Source organism: Pseudopipra pipra, chromosome 2 (assembly GCF_036250125.1).
Source record: "Pseudopipra pipra isolate bDixPip1 chromosome 2, bDixPip1.hap1, whole genome shotgun sequence".
Classification (NCBI taxonomy): domain Eukaryota; kingdom Metazoa; phylum Chordata; class Aves; order Passeriformes; family Pipridae; genus Pseudopipra; species Pseudopipra pipra.
Genome location: NC_087550.1, coordinates 50,275,896 through 50,281,895, shown reverse-complemented (window position 1 = coordinate 50,281,895; position 6,000 = coordinate 50,275,896). Strand labels below are relative to the sequence as shown.

The window sequence follows — 6,000 nt, the reverse complement described above, 5'->3', positions numbered from 1 at the left end:
CAGGACTTTTCCACAGGCATGGTTTTCTGGGGATGAAGTTTGGAATAAAAAGCTGTAAGTGGGGTTATTCTAACCCCATTAATAGAAAAAGTGAAGAAGCATTTAATATAATGGTAAATGAAAGTATTGTTATTAAAACAGTAAAGAACAATGCCCAAAGGATCAAGGCAGAGTTCTTGGCCTCAGGCTCTGATGTCCCTATGGGTGGTGTAGCAGGACCAGTGGCACTGATGTGCTCTGTGAAAGGCTCTGCCTTCACTCCTGCAGCCAAGGTCGCACTTCCTACCAGTCCTCCGCTTCACCTGCAGCGGCTGGGCTGGGGCCGGGCATCCACAGGGGGCCGGGGCACCCCCAGCCCCGTATTTCGTTGACACCCGAGTTCATCTGGCAGCCGTGTCCCACAGAGCAGATGCTGCCCGTGGCCGTGACCTGCGCACAGGCGAGCAGCATTCCACATGTGCTCCCAGAATCTCCCGATTGGTGTGCTTCGCAGAAGGGGCTGGTCCTTGAAGTCAGCTCCTGTGCCTGTGACAGATGATATTTTTATGCAAGAAAACAAAACCAGGATATCTGATGGACTGCATTATCTTTCCAGACAGCTTGGAGCTACAGATGCAAAACAAGAAGTTTTATGCTTAGACTTCAAAATTGTGAGTGGAATTTAAGCAGCAGTTTTAAACGCCTACTTTTTTTTCTTTTTCTACTCTGTGTCTGTGTGTGTGTGCAACTTTGCATGAAGTACATATATCTGCATAACTTATTATTATCGAGCAAGCTGTTGCAAATTCTCCTAAGATTAAATAATTATTGCTTTGGAAAACTTCACGAAGTCTTAGCTGCATTTTTGGCTAGACTAATAAATGTATACTGAGGAGGAGGGGGATGCTCTTTTCAGTGAATGTAATTAGTCTAGCTGGAAATTATTTCAAATCATCTTTTCCACTGGAAAATGTGTTTGAGCAGAAGAGCTGAGGGAGAATCTCCTGGGAGTTATCAGCAAATGTCAGGCTGGTCTGTGTGCCTTTGTCACAGGCACATTTGATGTTTGCTTGTGTATGGAGAGGGATTAGGTAAAAACCTGCTGTTACCATTGTGTGGCACTGTGCTCACTGCATGAAAAATCTGTTGGTACCAGGTGTTAGAAAGCTGGCCAATTAATGATGATTGTGGGAAATTTGTTTAAGACAATATTATCCACTATGATGCAGATTTACAGAAATAACACTTACAAGTGCACAGGAGGATCGTTCCTGTAGCCGAAACATTAATAACTTGCTCTGTCTTGCATGGGAATAATGAAATGGATTTCTGTGGGAGAACTCTAGGTGTTGATACCCAGATTAGAAGGCCAAACCTGACAGGCAGGCAGTTTGCAACTTCAGGTTTATGATATTTTCCTTATGGGAACTGTCCAGGATGGTCTAAAATTACTTCTGTCATCTCATGGCATTGTTTTATATACAATCTTGAGTGAAAAGTGCTATATGTTGCAACTTTTCTTGATTTATTTTGAGGTTAGCAAAAGCTGAGATACGAGCTCTAAAAAAAAAAATAAAAATCTGTTTTAAACTCTCTCTATGTACTAGAAACAATCCAGCACCCTTCCCAATTTCCCACATATTTTCCTTAGTAAGCAGGCAACTTCACGTTTCGGTTTCTTCACAAGTGTGTTGCATGAGTTTATACATTTATATTCTGTTGGATCCAGGTGAAATCCAAAGGTTATGTGAAAAGTGTTAATAAGTGGCATGTTATTGCTAATTAGGTATGGCAGAAACCTCATCCCTGGTGGATCCACCACCACTTATTCTCCATCTGAGCACCTCCAGATCATGCAGCAACACAAACAGCATCCAGATGAGGTGTGGGCATACAAGTGCATTTCTGCTGCATTAGTCAGAGCACATAACATGGGACAATACCAACTTTGTACAAGCGGCGGTCAGGCAATTCAGTCCACTGCCTGCTAAGAGGTAAATGTCAATATTTCTTTAACAAATTAACTGCTGAAGTAAATCTATAGGTTTTGCTACTCTTACATCATTGGCTGCAGATTTTTGTGATACAGCACTGGGATCTCTGCAGTCAGACTTACTGTATCATCAAGCCATGGCCTGAATGAATCTGAATTTATTGGAAATAATACAGTAATGATAAATTTCCCTTATCTTCATTCCTTTTCTTTGTCTTTTGTTGGTGACTACAACAGGGACACCCTGGGTTTGCCCAACAGAGCAAAGCGCAGTGTTTTTCACAAAGCTGAATTTGGCACCAACAGAAAAATTCTCCCACAGAGAAAATCACGAAACTCAACATATTTCAGCCAGAGAGGTCTTCTTGATTGATGTAGAGGAAATCCTAAGTGGAAGATGTCTTAATCCAGACTGCTCCTCATAGATATACAATGAATTAGTGCGCTGTGTTGAACAAATCACAGTATTTTTATTTCAATAATGTTAAAATCAATTTTATTTCCATTTTCTAAAATGGCAAATGGGGCTTAAAAAAAAACTATGCATGTACAGAAATGCTTTTCAGTGAACCGTCCTTTAAATGTTGATAAAGTCCTTAAACTAAGGAGCTTCTATAATCCTTATAATGTGAAATGTTTCCTCTTCGTGTGATATAGTCTGGTTCTTCTTGTTCCCTTAATTTGGCAGTATTTTCTCTGTTAGATATTGCTACCTAGATAGAATGGGCCAGATTCTCAGTTAGGCAAGCATGAATAAAGAATAACTTTATTGAAGTCAATGGCATGACCCTGGAGTTATTCCAGTGTGACTGGAACTGGAATGTGGTTCAATACATGCAGCTGCCACCCCTGCAGGCTGGGTAAGGATGTAAACAAAGAGTTACTGCAGTTGTGCATGTTACTAGCAGAAGAATTGTCCTGTCAGCTCTCAGTTCTGCTTTCACCTGCAGCTTCTTCCAAAAGAAAAGTTTAAAAGAGCAATCTTACCTGTATTTCTGTATTTCACCAACTTCAGCTTTGTTTCTTCAGCCTATGCAAGGTTTTGCAGAAAACTGCTAAATCCATCTACTTACCTTCATACGTCATCAAACCCTTTGACATATATCTCAAGCAATAAAATGCATGTGTTACTCTTATTTTCTTTCCTCCTGCTCAGAAAGATTTGAGGTTTTCCTTGATAACTTTTACATTTGTGGTGGTTTTTACTGGTGAAATTGTTTTAGGAAGCTTGGCTTCTTGCTGTGAAAATGCTGCCCTTAGTGATACTCCTAGAAGTTGCTTCCCCATTCCTAGAGAAAGTTCTGGTTTCCGCCTCTGTTTTGTGATGATAACCACACTGTTCCCATGGCCACCAACTCAGCAAAATAACTCCCAGGTCTTTGTCAGAGAGAGACTAATGGGATTATTTTGTGTTATAGGTGGGGCTTCCTCACGACCATTTTGATTTCCCTGTTCTGCATGCTACAACAGTCCAGAGCTCCTGCTCTAAAGAGAGGACAGTTTTTGTGGGGCTATCTGCAGGCTCTGTCCTGAAATTCATCTCAAAGGCAGAAACTGGCCGTGTTTCAGATGGAAGAGTCAGCTCTTACTGATACTGCTGGTCAGAAATATCTAGTTTATACTTTTCTTGCAGCAGCTAAAGGGCTGAATTCTGTGATATTTTTACCAGTAGCAATTCATGTCTGCTAGTTGGAAATGCCAAAGCTACAAAAGGATCTTGAGGGGAGGACTCTCTGTAGGGTTTGAGGTGAGGCTGGTTTCCTAGTTACTCCGAAGGGGAAACAAAAACATGGCATGTTCAGGTTTTAAGGAGTTCATTACAAGTGCTACCTGTTGTGAGGCTTTCCAGGGACCCAGAAGTCTCTAAACACTCAGTATCTCCAGGAAAAAAACCACCAAAAAAGACAACAGGCAGGGGGGTGCTTGTTCTTCTTTGGTGTTTCACAAGTCTCTAGAATGAAGCGTGCTCATATCTAACACTGAAGTGAGGATTAGATGAAACTAAGGCTCAGATGAACTGTAGCTAAAATTGTTTCTTTTGCAGTGTTTTTATCATTACTCAGATATTTTTGTGCTTTGTGGGCACATTCTCAGCAACAGTACTCTATTAATCAAAAATAACTTACTAAATTCTGTATAGGCACAAGGCTTACCTTACCAAATATTCATATGATGTATGCAGCCTAATTACAAACATTTTTAAAAAAAAATTAAAATATTTTATAAAAACTTCAAAATTTTATAAAATCTTAACTTTTATAAGTATTTTTAGTATTCTGTAGCATTCTATTGCTGATAACAGGTATGTATCACAGGTTACTATTTTGGAACATGTAGTTCCACTAGGAAAATAGAAAAACGTGCCTGATATTTTTATTTTTAAAATTAATATTCTGCTTCCGCATATACCTTTGTGAGATGAGGATATTTGTTGTGCAGTTAGTCAATAAGCATTATGAAAATGATCAAGCAAGTGAAAAGAAGTTGAGGACATACAAAAGAGTCCACAAATTCAAGGAGGTTTGTGGACCTAAAAGATAACACATTGGTTGCAACACTACTAATATATCTGTTTTTTCAGGACTGAGAAATATCACACTATAATCTTATAAAAGCTTTGTGAAATTGGGGCCTTTGAGTCACCTGAGAGAAGCTGTCCAGAAGGAGTGTGTGAAAGGAAGGGAGTTACAGGGCAAAGGAAAGCACTGAAAAAACACTGGTGCGAATACTACACGAGTGCTTCTTGAAGCTGAAAATGAGAAAGGACAAAAGCTGTCAAGGAGAAAGATGAGGGTATGAGTAAGAGTCATGTACCTCTGATGTTTTTTACCCTTTGTGCTATGTGTTTCGTGCCTTAGGATGAATGAATAATACTCTGTTTTGAAGACAAATTAAGTTAGTTTAATTAATGCTTAACGCATGGTTTTGAAGGCAAATTAAATTACCTTAGTTAAATTGCTGGTTGTGGGTTCTCAGAAGAAAAAAGGTGAATCCATGTGTCAAAGGTAGATGCATCATTTGTGATTATGCATGTAAGAGGAATGTGTAAGGCAGGAGGAAGGTGCACTGCTGAGCAACCCAGACCACAAACTCTATCTAGAAAAATTAGAGGGATCACAAATGCAGTTGATCCCAAAACCTTTACAACCACAACTGGATTTTTCAACATTCAAACCCCAGCTTTTTTAATGCCACTGCATTATGTCCTGAAATTATAGTAGTGTGAGTGGCATATCTAGACAACATAAAAAAACCTATGTTTTTCAACAATTTACATGTCATACAGAACCAGCAACTGGTATGGTTTCTCTCTGCCTTTCTATGATCTGTTATTGTAGTGACAGAAATGGATGAATTAAGTATATTTTAAACAGTGAGCATTTAAAGACTAGTTTTGGGCAAACCAGTGGGACTGACTCTAATATTTTAGAGTTTGGTCAAAGAAAAAAAAGTCTGAAAATAGTTTTGGTCATTGTCTGCCATTGCCTCAAGCTGAAACTTTAAAAATTCCAATCCATATCTTTATATCCTGATACATATATTTACACCTTTATATCTTTACACTTCCTTTCATGTCCTTACACCTATCTTTATTAACCTGCAAAATTTAGGTCCAGCTAATAATAATTCATGGAAACAAATGTGGATTTATCCTTTGCACGGTAGGATTGTAGTCCTGATGTAAGCCAAGAAAATGCATCTCAAAAGAAAATCCAGACAACAGAAATGGAAAATAAAGGCAACATAAACATTCATGATTTTTTAACACTTTCTGCAGGTTTTTTATAGGTGGCTGGAGCAGAGTCTAGTTTTGGGCTGAGCGGGGTTGCAAATCCACTAAACCTAATGGGAACAGAAATAACGTGCAATTAAGGTGCCCTCAAACAATTTGTAAACTCTTCAGAGAACTCCCTCCTATGTAATTTCTGCCTTTGAAACATTCTACACCGAAGTACGGCAACAGTAACCGGCAGCTCAGGTTGGGGGGAGGAAAGATGAGGATGCTGTGCCCCTTGTTGTCTCAAGAG

General features: G+C 39.3%; 1 protein-coding gene across 1 annotated transcript in view; it reads left to right on the top strand.

Moving 5' to 3' along the window:
* The first annotated feature begins 516 nt into the window (after nucleotides 1–516).
* Nucleotides 517–6,000, top strand: part of STARD13 (StAR related lipid transfer domain containing 13) — a 292,584-nt gene continuing 287,100 nt past the window's right edge. Inside the window, exon 1 of the mRNA XM_064645517.1 lies at nucleotides 517–650. The gene's annotated coding sequence lies outside the window, so the exon portion shown is untranslated. The remainder of the gene's footprint in view (nucleotides 651–6,000) is intronic.